Here is a 17,261-nt window from a genome sequence, read left to right on the forward strand (position 1 = left end):
TTCTTGGAGTGAGTGCATACACTCATGAAGTTTAGTAACTTCAGGTCACTGCAACAAGCCCAGGTACAGTTTACCGACGGATGGGTACAGGACCTTGAAATGCACGTGTAGAACGCAAGACCATCGTACACATCATAAGTTTACCAGTCTCACAAATCGTCGTCATAAACACACATTCGTTAACCGTTTATTAATAGGACCTTTGAGCTCAGCGGTAATTAATTAGTAGTGAAAATAATTTCTGGTAGCATCACAGAAATGTAGCAGTGACAATAATATTGTATGTTGTAATCGCACTGGACAATTAGTGATACAAAACAACTGTTTTATCCTGTGAATAAAAGTATATGTTTTTGTCAGTGTACCATGGTAATAACAGAAGCGAAACGCAATATTGTGTCAGGACAATTCACTATTTATGCACAATAAACAAAGGAGCATAGCGCGACCATTTCTGTTCAGCGCCAGACTTGCTGGTAACATATATCACCAATTATGTTAAGAAAAATGACGCATTAACAACTAAAAAACTCTGACCTTTGTGGGAATGCTTGGAGCAGACTAACCTGTGAGCTGGAGTGTTCTGGGACGTTATATTTGGTATATCCAGACCATCCGTCGGCTCTTACTTCGGAAACATGGCTTAAAAAATTTCTCTTCAACGACGTAATCCGATAAAAAAACAACGATCTCTTTACCCGTCGGCTTCCCGTGGCTGTCATGCGACCGGCTATTGCAGTTAATAATACAACAGCTTCTTGACATTTTTTGGGTTTCTTTTTATCGCTGTGTAACTGAGTTCAATTGAAAGCCTGCGTGCGCTAGTACCTCTTGCCACAAGTTCCCAGAATCCTTTGCGGTTTTACCCCTGAATGACGTCACATTTTCAATCTTTATCCTGGTGGGCCGGTCTCTAGTTCATATGCCCGGGCCGATTTTTTGTCCCAGTCCAGCCTTGCTGGGCCCCCCTTTGTTTACAAGAAAAATGTTCGCGACCCCCCTCCCCGCATGCGCGCACAAATCCTCCAACCACACACGCCCATATTTTGCTCCATTGCGGTTTATTTCACACCTCAAACATTTAGTAAAAAATTAAGCAAATACAAGTAATATGCAATAAATTACAGGTAGTAAGGAAATAAACTACTAACTCTTTTACGCTGCGTCCACACCTACACGGGGATTTTTGGAAACGCAGCTGTTTCGTCCACATGTAAACGGCGTCTCGAATCACCGAAAACGGAGATTTTTTAAAACTCCTTTTTTGCGTTTACGCGTGGACGAGGAATACAGAGTCCTGGTTCTTACACACACACTGGACATTCTGGACATTGTTTTCACTTCATCACTTAAATCACTTTAAGCATATTTGCACTGCACAAGACACTTACAAATGTGGATTGCACAACACTGGTCATTATATTCTTCATTTCCAGTTAATACTTGTACAGCTGCTGTTATTGTGGATATATTTATTTATATTTCTTTATACATTCTTATATAGTTCTATATTGTGTATTTTGTTGTACAGTTATTTTATTTTCAACTTTAATTTATATATTTTATCTCATTCTTTCCCAGTTAAATCTACCCTTCATTCTAATTTGTGTTGTACAGTTATTTCATTTTTAACCTTAATTTATATTTTATTCCTTCCTAGTAAAATTTACCCTTTTTAATTTTTCATATTTATTTCCTATCTTATTCATAGCCTTTTCCTTTTTTGTTTCCTTTAGGTCACGAGCAGTTGTCCAAGCATTTCACTACATATCGTACTGTGTATGACTGTGTACGTAACAAATAAAATTTGAATTTGAATTTGTCCATACCTTGGATGTTCAGTGGTTGCAGTGGAGAATGCTTGTGCCTGCGGAAGTCTACCACCAGCTCCTTGGGTTTACTGGCGTTGATCTGGAGGTAGTTCAGCTGGCACCAGTCCACAAAGTCTTGGGTCAGTCCTCTGTACTCCTTGTCGTCCCCATCAGTGATGAGGCCGACTATTGCAGAGTCATCAGAGAACTTCTGCAGGAAGCACTGGGTGGAGTTGTGGGAGAAGTCTGCAGTGTAGATGGTGAAGAGGAACGGAGCCAGAACCGTTCCCTGTGGACCCCCGTACTGCAGACGACCCTGTCCGACACACAGCCCTGAGTCCTCACATACTGTGGTCGGTCGGTGAGGTAGTCCAGGATCCAGGTAGTGAGGTGATGGTCCACTCCAGAGTTCTCCAGCTTGTCCTTCAGAACCGAGGGAAGAATAGTGTTGAAGGCACTGGAGAAATCAAAGAACATGATTCTCACAGTGCTTCCAGCGGTCTCCAGGTGAGCGAGGGAACGATGTAGGAGGTGAATGACGGCATCATCCGCTCCAATGCCAGGCTGGTAGGCAAACTGAAGTGGGTCCAGTGATGAGCTTGTTAGGCGCCGAAGCTGAGCCAGGACCAACCGCTCCAGGGTCTTCATCAGGTGGGATGTCAGAGCCACCGGCCTGTAGCTGTTGAGGTCCTTGGGGCGTGAAGTCTTTGGCACTGGTACAACACAGGTTTTCCAGAGCTGTGGGACTCTTCCCAACCTCAGGCTCAGGTTGAAGAGGTGCTCCATCACCCCACACAGTTGGTCCGCGCAGGACCTGACGACCCTCGAGCTGATGCCATCTGGGCCCGCTGCCTTCTTGCCATTAATCCTCCTCAGTTCCCTCCTAACCTGGGTGGTTGAGAGAGACAGGCTGGAGCCTTGTGTTGAGTGTGTATTGGATGCTGTTGTTGGGGGTGGGGAGGAGTGAGCAGGGTGAATAGAGGAGGTGTGAAGGGTCTGAGGTGGAACAGCAGCAGTGGGGGTGGGTGAGTCTGCAGCCGATGTTGGAGACTGCCTCATGGCTGAGTCAAATCTGTTGAAGAAATGATTCAGTTCATTTGCCCACCTCACGTCCCTCCCAGGCAGAGAGTTCTGCTGTTTGTGGCCTGAGATGGTTCTGAGGCCTCTCCAGACTTCACCAACGTTGTTTTGCTGAAGCTGGTTCTCCATATTTTGCCTGTAGCTATCCTTCCCATTCCTTATCAGTCTCCTCAACTCTCTCTGCACCCTTTACAACTCCTCTTTGTCTTTGGATTTGAAGGCCCTCCTCTTCTGCTTGAGGACAGCTTTAATTTCTGGGGTAATCCAAGGTTTGTTGTTGGAGAAACACTGTACAGTCCTGGTAGGTACGGTGTTATCCACACAGAAATTAATATAGTCAGTAATGCATGTAGTAAAATGAGAATAAGAAAGAAAAGTATTTCTTTGTGCCCCCCTTTCCCTGTTAATGTCCTACCTGGCCCCCTGGCAACACTTTGCTAGACCCGCCCCTGCACAGTTACCAGCTGTCAGCTACCTAAAAAAAGGACCCTGGTGTTATTTGTCTCTCAGAAACAGTTCATAACTTCCCTTCAACTCATTCATGTCACCTAAAAGGTAAACCTGTTTCTCCATCACAGCTCTGATGATTCAGTAAGGACATCTCCTGGTTTCATCTTCATGTTTCCCTCTCACCAGATAACCAAACCATATCATGACCAGCAGCTTTACAGCTGTGGCTCCAGCAAACATCAGCTGATACTAGAAATTAATGTTAAATAAATTCTAACAACAGCTGATCAAGCTTAAACGTGCTGCTGTTGTTTAGCGCGACATCCGCTGGTTTCCTCTTTCGGCGCAAAGTGGGCGATAAACAAACAAGAGAGCCGATCAGCTGATCATTGATCAGTTTCATGATTGAAGTAGAAACGGGAGAGGGAGGGGGGAGAATGAAAGAAGAGGCAGCTGTGCAGCGTAAAGACAGAATAACTCCAGCTTTGTGCCTTTTTCATTGTAGCTGAATTACGGGACAAACTGTTCCTTTTCAGCTCAATAAGAAACGCGAATACCAGACGGGACGGTTGGCAACTCTAATAACTTATGAACAAAATAAAGTTCAACATCAGTAACATCATAGCACCACCCAGCTGTATAGAAACTCCGTCATGCTAGCTAGCACGCAGTACGGAAAAAGTCAGAATAACGAAAATAAACTCCACCTAAACTTGGTTCATATCTGACCCAGAGAGACTGCAGGTCATAACTTCTTACCTGAAGTTCAGTTCACACTCGGACCGGCGGCCGCCTCGGGTCTCTGCTCCTTCTGCGCCCCTTTTCCTTCATCCACCTGCTGGCCTCCACCACTTGCTAATGTTACTGAATCTGTGGAAGCTCCGCGATAGCCACCACACGAAGTAACGAGTAACGACCCTATCTAAATCCCAGTAACGACTAACGCGTTCCTGATTTTGGCATAATAACTAGTTACCGTGCTCGTTACCACAATAATAACGTTACTGTAACGCGTTACTTAATAACGCGTTAGTCCCAACACTGCTGAGGATACATTCATCCACCAGCCTCAGAAATCACAAGTTAACAGCTACTCAGATCAGAGCCCAGATAAATGCCACATAGAGCTCCAGTAACAGACACATCTCTACATCAGCTGTTCAGAGGAGACTGTGTGAATCGGGCCTTTATGGTCAAATAGCAAGCAGAAGAGATTAGTTTGGGCCAAGAAACACAAGGAATGGACATTAGACCATCTGTGCTTTGGTGTGATGAGTCCAAATTTGAGATCTTTGGTTCCACAAAGGTGAACGATGGTCTCTACATGCATGGTTCCCACCATGAAGCATGGAGAAGGAGTGTCTGGTAGTGTGTGCGCCAGTGAACATGAACTTTTAAAACTCAAAATGTTTTTTTATATACTGGTTCAAAGTATTTGTGAAATACTTTGGTTTTTATGCTGGACTAAAAAACTGCAGTCACAAAGACTGACTCTGAGCACTTTTCGGTGATTACAGAGTCATAATAACATGTCATATATGAGATTATCACCATGGCATGACATCACATCATGTATGTATTTGCAATATTAAAAATAAAAACAGCTGACAGTGTGTTTTCATATTTTCATTCTGTGCTTAAAGGGAGAAAGGTTTATAATTTATGCAGTATTGCTGTCATTGCTTTTATCTATAGTTTGTTTTTTTTGTTTTTTTGAGAATAACAGCACCAAACCTGAGAGTGAGTCAGACTGCAGGATGAACACTGAGCTGTTTGTGCCCCCCAGTGGTCTTTGACCACAACATGCTTCCAGTGAATTCCCGAATCCAAGCTGGATGATGAGCTGTGTGTCATCAGCAGCCACTCCACCTTAAAACGGACTTCACGTATAAAACTTGGGTCATTTATTTAAGAATTTGCACCATATCCAGCCTTCTTGTGCCCCCCCTGTACAGAAACTCAAATGTTATTTTCAGACTTTTATTTTAAGGAACCTTACACCTGTACACATGGTACACATTCACAAATAACGTTTCATTTAAAAATTTGTAATAGAGGAGAGGAAACATATGCTAATGCAATGTTAATAAATGGGGATTTATGAACACTAAACTTTCATGTTCAGAGAACACGCTCAGGTATATCTGGAGGATCTGAGTGTTCATGTGATTTATATTCTTTGCTAAAGATAAGATAAGATAAGATAAGATAAGATAAGATAAGATAAGATAAGATAAGATAAGATAAGATAAGATAGAACTTTATTAATCCCTCGGGTGGGTTCCTCTGGGAAATTCGATTTCCAAAAAGCACAGCACCTATATGCAACAACGTCCAATGTTACATGTTAGTCAACTTCATTCACATTAATTAACCTTCAGCTTTCGAAACGTAAGTTTTCATATTTCCTTTAACCACTTGAATGCACCTTTTCTAATTCGCGTTTTACCAGGGGTCCGCGAAGGCGCTTCGGTGGCATTTTACGGCCTCCGATTGGTTCGATTTGTGTTATTTGCACCACGTGACACCAGACATGGCCGCCAGCGAGCCGAGTAAAGACGGTAAGTGTGACTTTTTAAACGTGTCCGCGGCTTTATTGCTGATATCTGGTGGTCTGCGTGCAAAGCTTTGGGTGTCGGTGACTCTCCGAGTCTGTGGGAATTCACAATCAGCAGAAAAAAGGCTAAAAAAAATCAGAAAAGCAGGCGGGAACCCGCCCGGCTAAGCTAGCAGGCTAGGAAATAGCTGGGCTGCTAACTCTGATTATACAGCAATCTCTATATTCAGTCAGTATCCTCAGTCTGACAGCTGCGAAGTTTATTCAGGATTTAACAGCGTGTAAAGTCTGAGCTCGATTAATGAGTTATTTAATTAATTCATTAATTTTTTTTTAACTTTTAGATCATAGTTTTGTCCCCACGGGTGATGAAAATAATTGTATACAGACAGATTTTTGTAGATCAGAGGGAAATGCTTCTTCATGCCAGGCTGTACATTCTCGCTTCCGCTTGGTTTTGACTCACCTGGTCTGGAGTAGAGTGTCCATCCATCCATCCATCCATCCATCTTCGTCCGCTTTATCCGAGGCCGGGTCGCGGGGGCAGCAGCCTAAGCAAAGAGGCCCAGACCTCCCTCTCCCCAGCCACCTCCTCCAGCTTATCCGGGGGAACACCAAGGCGTTCCCAGGCCAGCCGAGAGATATAGTCTTTCCAGCGTGTCCTGGGTCTGCCCCGGGGCCTCCTCCCGGTAGGACATGCCCGGAACACCTCACCCAGGAGGCGCCCAGGGGGCATCCTTGTCAGATGCCCGAACCACCTCAGCTGGCTCCTTTCCATGTGGAGCAGCAGCTGCTCTACTCTGAGCCCCTCCCGGATGGCCGAACTTCTCACCCGATCTCTAAGGGAGAGGCCAGCCACCCTTCGGAGGAAGCTCATTTCTGCCGCTTGTATCTGCGATCTCGTTCTTTCGGTCACTACCCACAGCTCGTGGCCATAGGTGAGGGTAGGGCCGTAGATCGACCGGTAAACTGAGAGCTTCGCTTTTACACTCAGCTCCCTCTTCACCACGACGGACCGGTGCAGCGTCTGCATTAGGGCTGCCACAAACGATTATTTTGATAGTCGACTAGTCATCGATTATTTTTGCGATTAGTCGACTAATCAGATCATCATCCATTGGACGTACAGCGTACTGCTTATTGCACCGGCAGCATCTGGTCTTATATAACTATCATTAGCTTACAGCTTGAAGTGTTTGTGCTAACTAAAAATAAAGACAAGATGATAGTTTATTAATTTTTAATGAAATTTGCAGATTGTTTCGGTGAAGTTTAATAAACTCCTTGCTTTCTAAAATATAACAGGACACCGGAGTATATTCTCCAGAGTCTCACACTTCTGATAATCAGCTGTCTGCTTGACAGTTTTAGCTGTGCAAAAAACTATAACTTTAATCTCAGCCAAACCGATTTACTCAGGAACAAATAAAATACTAAAGAAAGCCAAACAATAACATTGTTAAGTTATCTAAGTGACTTATATATCATGTTTAACCTGAGTAGCGAAAGACGGCGGTGGGTTTGAAAATGATTTGCCGGGAGTCCGGTGTTCTCACGGCTCTAGTTAGCCTTGCCCCCGCCTAGCTAACGAGCTAGTGGGTAACAGACGTCTCCGAAAACGTCGGAGCGCTTTTGAAAATATGTGGTGTCTTGATAAACTGAGCAGATATTTGAGGTTTACACAGCTACATTCTCGCCTGAAAATATGTTAAACGTAAGAGTAAAGTTAAAACTACCTAGCTGCCGCCATTGTTGACAGCTGCGCTATGAATTCTGGGACACAGCTTCTTCTTCGGGGTTTAACGGCAGCTGGCATCCTTGTACATGCAGTGCTGCCATCTTCTGTTTCAGTCCGTTATTACACTCTTAAATCCTACTACTCATTCCTGCGTCCTTTGTGATCTTACAAAGCTTCAAACGATGCGTCGACTATTAAATTAGTCGTCGACGATTTTAATAGTCGACATAATCGTGACTAGTCGACTAATCGTGGCAGCCCTAGTCTGCATTACTGCAGCTGCAGCCCCAATCCGTCTGTCGATCTCCGGCTCCCTTCTCCCATCACTCGCGAACAAGACCCCGAGATACTTGAACTCCTCCACTTGGGGCAGGAACTCATCCCCGACCCGGAGTGGGCACTCCACCCTTTTCCGTCTGAGAACCATGGCCTCAGATTTGGAGGTGCTGATCCTCATTCCCGCTGCTTCACACTCGGCTGCGAACCGTTCCAGTGGAGCTGGAGTAGAGTGTGTGTGGGGTATATAAAGTGTAGTCTCTCTTCTGCTTTCTCAGGTAAGGACAGCATTCTGGAGCCGCTGTGTTTCCCTGAGCAGCCGGCTGACACCTCCAGCCCTCCCGGTGTTCAATGTCCCGGCTCCGAGCCGCTGGTCTGCCTGTTCTGCTCTGAGTCCGTCCCACCGCCGCAGAAAGACGTCCTCCTCAGACACCTGCTGATGGAGCACAAGCTTGTCATCGCCGACGTCAAACTCATGGCAGACGTCCCAAAGTACGAGCCACACATGCTCCGGCTCACTCGTTTAACTCTCGGGAACACGTTTGGATGTTTTTAGCATTTGGAACTCGATCATTTCACCAAAGACTTCCTGTAATTATTTGGGGTGATGGGGGGAAACCCTTACCTTACAAGTATACATATATACAACAAGTCCAGCATGTCCACGCCTGTTAGTGTGCTGCCTTTATGAACCGTGACGAAGTGTTTCTGTGCGCCGGTAAACCTGGCTGTGAGTCGGTTTTACTGAGGAGTTTCCTCCATCAGGTACTTGCTGTACTGGAAGGGCAGATTCCTCGAGCAGCCGCTCACAGATTTCTGCAGCGTCATCAAAACCAACTCCACGGGCCCAGTCGGTGAGTTCACTCAAACCCACAGAGGACCTGACCTTTCAAAGTGAACCACGTACACTTCCTCCAGCTCTGATTAATGACTCATTAAAAACTCTTCTTCCTCGCTGACCTGACAGAGGAGCAGGAGGACTACTTCCTGCTGTGTGACGTCCTTCCAGAAGACAGAGTCCTCCGAGAGAAGCTGCAGCAGAAACGACTGGTGAGGAGACGTGAGACTCGGAGCATCCTGAGTGAATCTTGTGCTGCTGAAAGTTTCGTTTCTTTTAAACTTTATTTTGAGGCAAAGTCTGAAAATCAGGCAAAATCAGAAAAATTGCAGATTTGAGTGATGATTTGACACGCTTTGTGTCGTTGTAACCTCTGCACTTTAAATATCTGAGCACTCTGAGGTAGTTTTCTGAAGAATTCCTCTGAGCTCTTCTTCTGTGCTCCCACAGGAGGAGGTCCTGGAGCAGCAGCCGAAGGAGCGAGACGACAGCAGCTTCCATCGTCTCTGCATGTTCTGCAGCGAAGAGTTCACGGGAAACAGGTAAAGCGCCGCAGGATTCCCATCAGTCCTGGAAACCTCACGTGTGTTAGATTAAAGCAGACAGAAGGTAGAGCTTCCTGAAATCATGTGACTAAAAGCTTCTTTGCTTCCTGTAGTCATCTCTTATGATCCAACCCCCAAAAAGCTGCTTTGATGCATAATTCCATAAACATCATTCAGTGACATGTCTGAGCCTGAACCAAGAAGCTGATCTGAGACCAGTGCAGCTCCTCATCCTTCTTCCTCTCCTGCTAAGGGTCAGGTCTCAGACCTGTGCAGGTGTGTGCTGGTTCATGAATGGCATGAAGGTGTGACTGGCTTCTCACTGGTGTTTACCACAGTTCTTGTGTGGATCTGTGTCTTTACCTCCAGTTAAGCTTCCATCCATCCATTTTCAGTCACTGTGTTGGTTCGCAGATGCTCGGCCTCCCTCTGCACAGCCACCACCTCCAGCTCCTTGTGGGAGGACGCCGAGAGACATAACCCGCGTCCGCTCCGGGTCTCCTCACATTTGGACATGCAGCGGCCCATGGCGAGGGAGGCTGCTTCCCTCTGTCTGCCACTATGGGCACGCTGCATGGATCTTGAAGTCTTGTCCAAATGGGAACTTCTGGACGAAGCCCAAAGGACTGCAGCGCAGTGCTAACAGTGATGATGTCAGCTGATGTTTTCTGTTGTTTATTAAAAATGGCTCCACGTGCTGTTTCCAGGTGGTCTCTGCTGAACCACATGGCCAGAGAGCATTCCTTCAGCATCGGACTGCCGGACAACATCGTCTACTGCAGCGAGTTCCTCGACACGCTGCAGGACAAACTGGACAGGTTTGCTTTTTATTCACAGCGTTAAGTTTTGTTTCGCGCGCCTTTTCATTTTGCTCCCCTCGCTTCAGTCTGCAGTGTCTGTACTGCGAGAAAACGTTTCGAGATAAAACCACGCTGAAGGAAAAAAGCTCACCGCCGCATCAGCGCCAAAAACCACGAGTACGACCGCTTCTACGTCATCAACTACCTGGTAAAGCCCAGCGACACACTCGCCACACGCTTCCACGTCAGGATAAACGAAGCAGTTCTGTAGAAGCAAACGCACGACCTGAATGTATTGTTCCGATTTTAAAGCGTCCCTCCTGTCCTGTCAGGAACTGGGAAAAACGTGGGAGGAGCTGCAAAGCGAAGATGACCGTGAGCTGGCGGATGATGAGGATGAGTAAGTATCCTCATGTAGCTCTGTGAGGACGGCATTAACTAAAGTGTCCTGATGCATGTCATACACACTGCTCTGTGTCGTGTTAAAGGCAAAAACCGGGCCGGGCTGCACTTGCATGTAATACCAGTTTTTTACCACCAGATGGTGCAGTTACTGGGTGTAACGTTTATTTTAAACCAACACGACATCACCAGTCTGAGCACGCTTGATCTCCAGCGCTAACCAGGTGCTGAACCAGGTGCTGTGAGCTCGGGGTAGCTGTGGATCAGGAGGTGCAGCGAAAGGTTGGAGGTTTGATCCCCGGCTCGATCCCAGATACTGAACCTTGGGTTGTCCCTCCTGAGAATATTCTCATTTATTGCGTCAGCCTGGATACAAAAGTTTAAATCAAGTCCACTTCCTACTCCTCCTCTGATCCTGTGTGAATGCTTTCAGTCTTCAGCTCGTTTCATCTCCGTATCGTCCGCAGTGATTGGTCGGACTGGCAGGCTCATCCGGTCTCTGCAGTGTGTCTGTTCTGTGATCACCAATCGGAGACGTTGGAGCAGATCTACGCGCATATGAAGGTACGGGAACGTAGAAGTTTCAGAGAAGGAAAATATCGTTTTCTGCTTTTCATCCCTGAAACGATTCTGCAAAGCATTCTGGGAGAACGGAGACAGTGCACACTAACAGGAAACGATCTGCTTCCTGAGGTCTCTGCAAACGCATGAATCCATCGTAAGCACAAAACATGGATTTTACTCAAAAAGTGCCCTCACACACAGATGGACCGAAGCTGAAGAGCCTTTTATTTTGAAAAGGTTCCAAATAAATACATGATTGTCAAAACTTTAACAAGTGTGTGTGTGTGTGTGAGACCTCCTGCTGACCAAAAGGATCATAAAAGCAGGAAGCTTACAACAGAAGAAACAGATCTGTCAGGATGCATCTGCAATAAAAGCTCCCCCAGCACAGAGTGGCTGGAGAGGTCAGAGACAAAGGAACGTCTTGATCCTATAGGTTGAACTCAGACCGTACAAATTTAAGAAACACAATGACAACATTCAACAATTAGACTTAACACTCGTGAACAATAAATCAAATCTAGGATTGGACGTCGACTGCAGTCAGATTTTGTCGTTGATTAAACGTTCTGATGGTTTAAAGTTAGAACCAGTTTCCCAAACGTGACTCTAAGTTTCTGCTCACGAGTGACGAGTTTACCTGAGAGGCAGAAAAGTTTCTCTCTGCTTTCTGGTTTTGTTATTTATGAAGTCTGTAACCAGCGTCGCGGCGTTGCGTCACCCTGACGTCTTTCTGTTTCGTGATTGTTTTGCAGGAGGCTCACGGCTTCGACCTCCTTAAGACCGAGCTCGGTGAGTGAAATCTCCGTGGTCATTCGAGCGCAGTTTCCTTCTATTTCTTCCTTCTGAGTGTTTCTAATGTTCTGTCCTCCCTCAGACCTCAAGTTCTACCAGCAGGTCAAACTGGTGAACTTCATCCGGCGGCAGATCCATCAGAGCCGCTGCTACGGCTGCACGCGGATGTTCGACTGCCGGGCGGACGCCCTGCGTCACATCGCGGCTGAAGGTCACGTGATGAAACTGCCAGAGATGTCCGCCTGGGACCAGCCGCAGTAGGTTTAACGAAGCGCCTGCAGAATTGACCAATGAGAGCGCGGGCTTTAAAGCTGGCGTCCAGCTGCTGATGAACGTGGTCAACGCCACAGATGTTTACACTTCATTTGGAGTATTTTTATCAGCTGATGAAAATGGCGTCCTTTTTTAAGTTGGGACTAATTTGAGCCTGAGCACTAAACTTCGTCTCGCTCCGCAGGTATTACTTCCCCACGTACGAGAACGACGCTCTCCTGTGCACGCTCTCTGACAGCGAGGAAGGCGACGGTGGCGAGGAGCATCGCGGCGAGGAGATCCCGGTCATCGCGGAGGACATCTCTAACCTGAGAGTCCTCAAGCAGCTGCTGAAGGAGCGAGGAGGCAGCAGCTAGGACCACAGACGGACACGTGTCATACGTTTGACTCAAAGTCGTCTCTGACGTCGGCTGAGCTCAGCTCATGGTGACCACATCCCACATGGCTGGAACGCAGCCGCACGGGTTTGAGTCCGGCCCTTTCCCTCTCAACTATTTCCTGTACGTCTCTACTTAGTAGAGATAAGAAGGTTTAAAAGAAGAGTCCTCTCCACAGCAGGACACGCGGACGCCATGATGTCCGCTGAAACGTAATTGCTCTGCCTCGTGCAATGAAGCTGAAACATGCGTTTTCTTGAGTATGAATTTCAGTACTCGAGTAAAAATGATTTTCTTTTGTAACTTGTAACTGAGCTGGATTCAGTGCTGTGGTGGACGAGCAGCTCATCGTCAAGAGAAGACGAGAGACTCTTTATTGTCATTGCAGAGTCACACTAGGAACAACAGCACTACACAATTGGAAACTGTCCCGCGTCGGCACTACGCACAATCAATCAACCTTTATTTATAAAGCACTTTTCATACACAAATGTAGCACAAAGTGGCAGGGATAGCTCAGTAGGTAAAGTGGTCGCCCCATGATCGGAAGGTCGGCGGTTCGAATCCACTTAACGGCTACCCTGAGGTACCCCTGAGCAAGGTACCGTCCCTACACACTGCTCCCCGGGCGCCTGCTTAGTGGGCTGCCCACTGCTTCACTGAGTGAATGGGTCAAATGCAGAGAAAAACAAGTAATTTCCCCATGGGGATCAATAAAGTATCCATTATTATTATTATTATTATTATTATTATTACCTGGTTAAAAGCAGCCCACCCCACCCCGCCCTCCAACTCACTGCCAACACAAACAACACGACACAGGAACCTAATAAATGAAAAGAATGAGTGTATGTTTTACTGCACATTGTTATTATTATTGTTGTCCCCTCAAAAAGTCCAGGGACTTCTCGTGCCTGAAACATCTGTCCTACTTGGCGTTTCTGTTGTTTTTCTGCGTCGCGTTGCCGAGCGACACCTGCCGTATGGTGGAGCCGAACTGCAGCAGAGTTTCCTTCGCGTCCGGGCTCACGTTCACGAACATGCAGCACTGAGGAGAGAAACGAGAGGTCGCTGCAGGAACTCACTGCTGTCAAACTTCCTGTTTTATCCTCATTTCTGACTCTGGCAGGCCCAGGCTGTGTCCCAATCCAGCGACCGCACGCGTACTACGTACGGCGCGTACTATAAGTACGAGAAGTGCGGAAGTGAGAGGCTTGTGAAATGGGACGGTCTAGCCTTCGTCGCGCTGTTCAGGTTGCCTAGCAACCATGATACTAACCGCGAGAAACGTGTCATACAGCTTTGTGTGACAGAAATGAAGGAGAACATATTTTGTTCATCTGAGACCAAAGGACTGTAAACATGATTGTTGGGCTTCATTTCTGTGCTGAACAGTCATTTAAGATTAGCTAGTAAATAACAATTAGCTGATGTTGTTCATGAGACTGAAGTCATCTCACTGTGGTAATGTAAATATAATATGGCCAATATTATATGTATTGTCAGATTATTATGATATATATATATATATATTACAGCAGTGAGCTTGAACTCTGGGTCAGAGATTCAAGTTGCAGTTATTTATATTTCCTATCACCTTAAATCTTCACTCAAAGACAAGTATCTGTGACAGTGTATCTACAGATGTATTATACATAAGAGACAAATATTGTTTGTTTAATATGTTAGAATTATTACATTTGGCTCAATGCTTACATATATGAGTACATGATGACAATAATCACGACCCCACAGAGCGGGACATTCGCTTCAGCCGAAAATCTTAGAGGCGACCCAGAAAGCTGCAGGAAGAGCAATGACACATCCGGCAGCAGTTAAACCTACTTTAAGTAGGTTTAGACCCCACGAACCAGGCGATTCTCTTTCTGTTGTCTCTTGTTCATGTACCGCTGGGCGCTGAAGATTTTCCACAGTTTGTCTGAGTTCTGCCATCTCTTGCCTCAATTGTGCGTTTCCTTGCCCGAGTTGTGCGTTTTCTTGATAGAGTTGTATGTAGTTTTCACTGAGTTGTGTGTTTTCTCCACTGACTTGTCCGATATATTGACTGAATTCTATGCACGTTTCACTGAGTTGTATGTGTTCTTCCCTGAGTTCCTCTGTCGTACGCTGCAGTCGATCTGACTGATCACCGTTTCCCTGTGACATTTCTTTAAAGGTTTAAAGCTCAAAAGTGTCAAAAAAGTTAAATCTCTGAATGATTTAAATGCAAAGGTCAGCTTTGTCTAAACTGTTAAAGGACCTCCTCTATTTAAGGACTTAGTGAGTGTAGCAGAGAATGTGATGTCGCCGTGATGTCACAATGACGTCACAATGACCGTTCATTGATCTGAGCATGCTCAGAATGATCCACAGCGCTCCTTTGATCCTTTGATCTTCTCGAACGATCATTGTGACGTCACGGTGACATCACAATGATCCTTTGAGAAGATCAAAGGATCATCGTGATGTCACAGGGACATCACATTCTCTGCCACACCCACCAAGTCTATAAATAGAGGAGGTCGTTAACAGTTTACATCAGAAAGAGCCAGTTGTTTTAGACAAAGCTGACCTTAGACAAAGCTGACCTTTGCATTTAAATCATTCAGAGATTTAACTTTTTTGAGCTTTAAACCTCCAAAGAAATGTCACAGGGAACGTCGAATAATCCATCTGGAAGCAGAGATCAGTCAGACCCAGTGCAGCGTACGGCAGTTGAAATTCTACAAATTGTTGTTAGTCAAAACTTAGACATCGCTGCATTAAACACACGCCTCACGGAAGAAAACAGACATCACAGGCAAGAGATCATTCAAATCAATCAAGAAAGCGCACAAGTCAATCGAGAAAACATAGAACTTGGGCAAGTGATCACACGCCTCACGGAAGAAAACAGACATCACAGCCAAGAGATCATTCAACTCAATAGAGACAACGCACAAGTCACTCGAGAAAACATAGAACTTGGGCAAGTGATCACACGCCTCACGGAAGAAAACAGACATCACAGCCAAGAGATCATTCAAATCAATCAAGAAAGCGCACAAGTCACTCGAGAAAACATAGAACTTGGGCAAGTGATCACACGCCTCACGGAAGAAAACAGACATCACAGGCAAGAGATCATTCAACTCAATAGAGACAACGCACAAGTCACTCGAGAATACATGGAACTTGGGCAAGTGATCACACGCCTCAGGCAACAGAACGAAGAACTGAGGCAAGAGAGAAGACGACTCTGTGAAGAGATCAGACAACTCAGGGAAAGGAACGAAGAACTCACAAATGTCGGATGGTTCATTGTTCTTTCTGCAGCTGCTATCTGGGTCGCCTCTAGGTTTTTCGGCTGAAGCGAATGTCCCGCTCTGTGGGGTCATGATTATTGTCATGACCCCACAGAGCGGGGATGGCTTGCGTGTGCTTGCATGCACACGTCCCATCGACAATTGTGGACCAGTTACCCTTTAAAAACAGTAATGATGTTTTCCAGCCACAGTCCACCTTCATCCTGGCGTTGTTCCCGCTGGTGCAGGGTCCGCTCCTCAGCAAAGGTTTCTCCGTTTGGTTCTGTCCAAGGCGTCCTCAGGTGACGCGTTGATGGTCTTAATGTCTTCCTTGATTTTGTCCATCCACCGTTTTTTCGGTCTGCCTCGAGGCCGGCGCCGTCTGGGTCGATCCTTAATAGTCGTTTTTGCTGAGTTCTCATCGCTTCGAATCACGTGTCCATACCACCTCAGGCGGGATTCGAGCATCTTTTAAACTCGAGCCACAGTCCACCGACCTGTGCTCTCCTTTATGTTTGATTTTATTTTGCCCCTCACCTCCCAACCAGTCATGGCAGAAGACCGCCCCTCCCTGAGCCTGGTTCTGCCAGAGGTTTCTTCCTGTTAAAAGGGAGTTTTTCCTCTCCACCGTTGCCAGAGTGCTTGCTCATAGGGGATCATTTGATTGTTGGGTTGAATTTTTGGATTTCATTTCATTGGCTTGAACTGAAAAACCTAAAAATTCAGCTGAGGGGTTCACATAGTGGAGAGCACTACATTTGTTAACTGCACTTTGTTTATTTGTGGATTTTGTAGTTCTTCCTACTACAAAAACTACAAATGAAAACAAGGCAGTTAGCAGCAAATGAAAATAAATAAAACACATTAAAAAAATCTGCTACTGCTCTGTGTGTTTACTTTAGTGAACAATTCAGGTGAGGGGTTCACATAGTGGAGAGCACTACATTTGTTATATATATTGTGTGTGTATATATATATATATAACAACTAAAATACAATATATTGTATTTTAGATTAGAATTGAGATGGATATATATCTGGTCAAAGAATATAACTAAATTTATATTTAACTTACAATAAATCACTAGTTGTTCAGTCCTAGCTGTCGTTATCAGTTACTGCCAGTTATTCCTCTGCTGCCCATGGTTTACAGTCCACATAAACAGGACTGAATCATCAGCAGAAGAAACAGAAAACAGGTCTCTTGCCACTGTTTGCTACTTTTGTAATTGCTGATAGGAATTTGTGACAGGTCGGAGGCACGACACGACCACGACTCAGCATTCTGTGGCATTTCCCTTTTATTCTCGTTAGCTGTACACACACTGATGGCTCAGCTTTCCAGCCAAACACATACCAACAACAAACACACAACAGGCCCTAGTTCATTTAAATGAGAGTACGTTTTGCTCTAATGAGTTTGCATTCAGTGTTTAAAATTCAAACTGTTAACATAAAATGTTATTGTTAA

General features: G+C 45.6%; 1 pseudogene; it reads left to right on the top strand.

Moving 5' to 3' along the window:
* The first annotated feature begins 5,874 nt into the window (after nucleotides 1-5,874).
* On the top strand, nucleotides 5,875-13,238 carry LOC145421590 (zinc finger protein 277-like; annotated as a pseudogene).
* The last annotated feature ends 4,023 nt before the right edge of the window (nucleotides 13,239-17,261 follow it).

This window comes from Astatotilapia calliptera, chromosome 17 (genome assembly GCF_964374335.1).
Source record: "Astatotilapia calliptera chromosome 17, fAstCal68.1, whole genome shotgun sequence".
Taxonomy (NCBI): Eukaryota; Metazoa; Chordata; class Actinopteri; order Cichliformes; family Cichlidae; genus Astatotilapia; species Astatotilapia calliptera.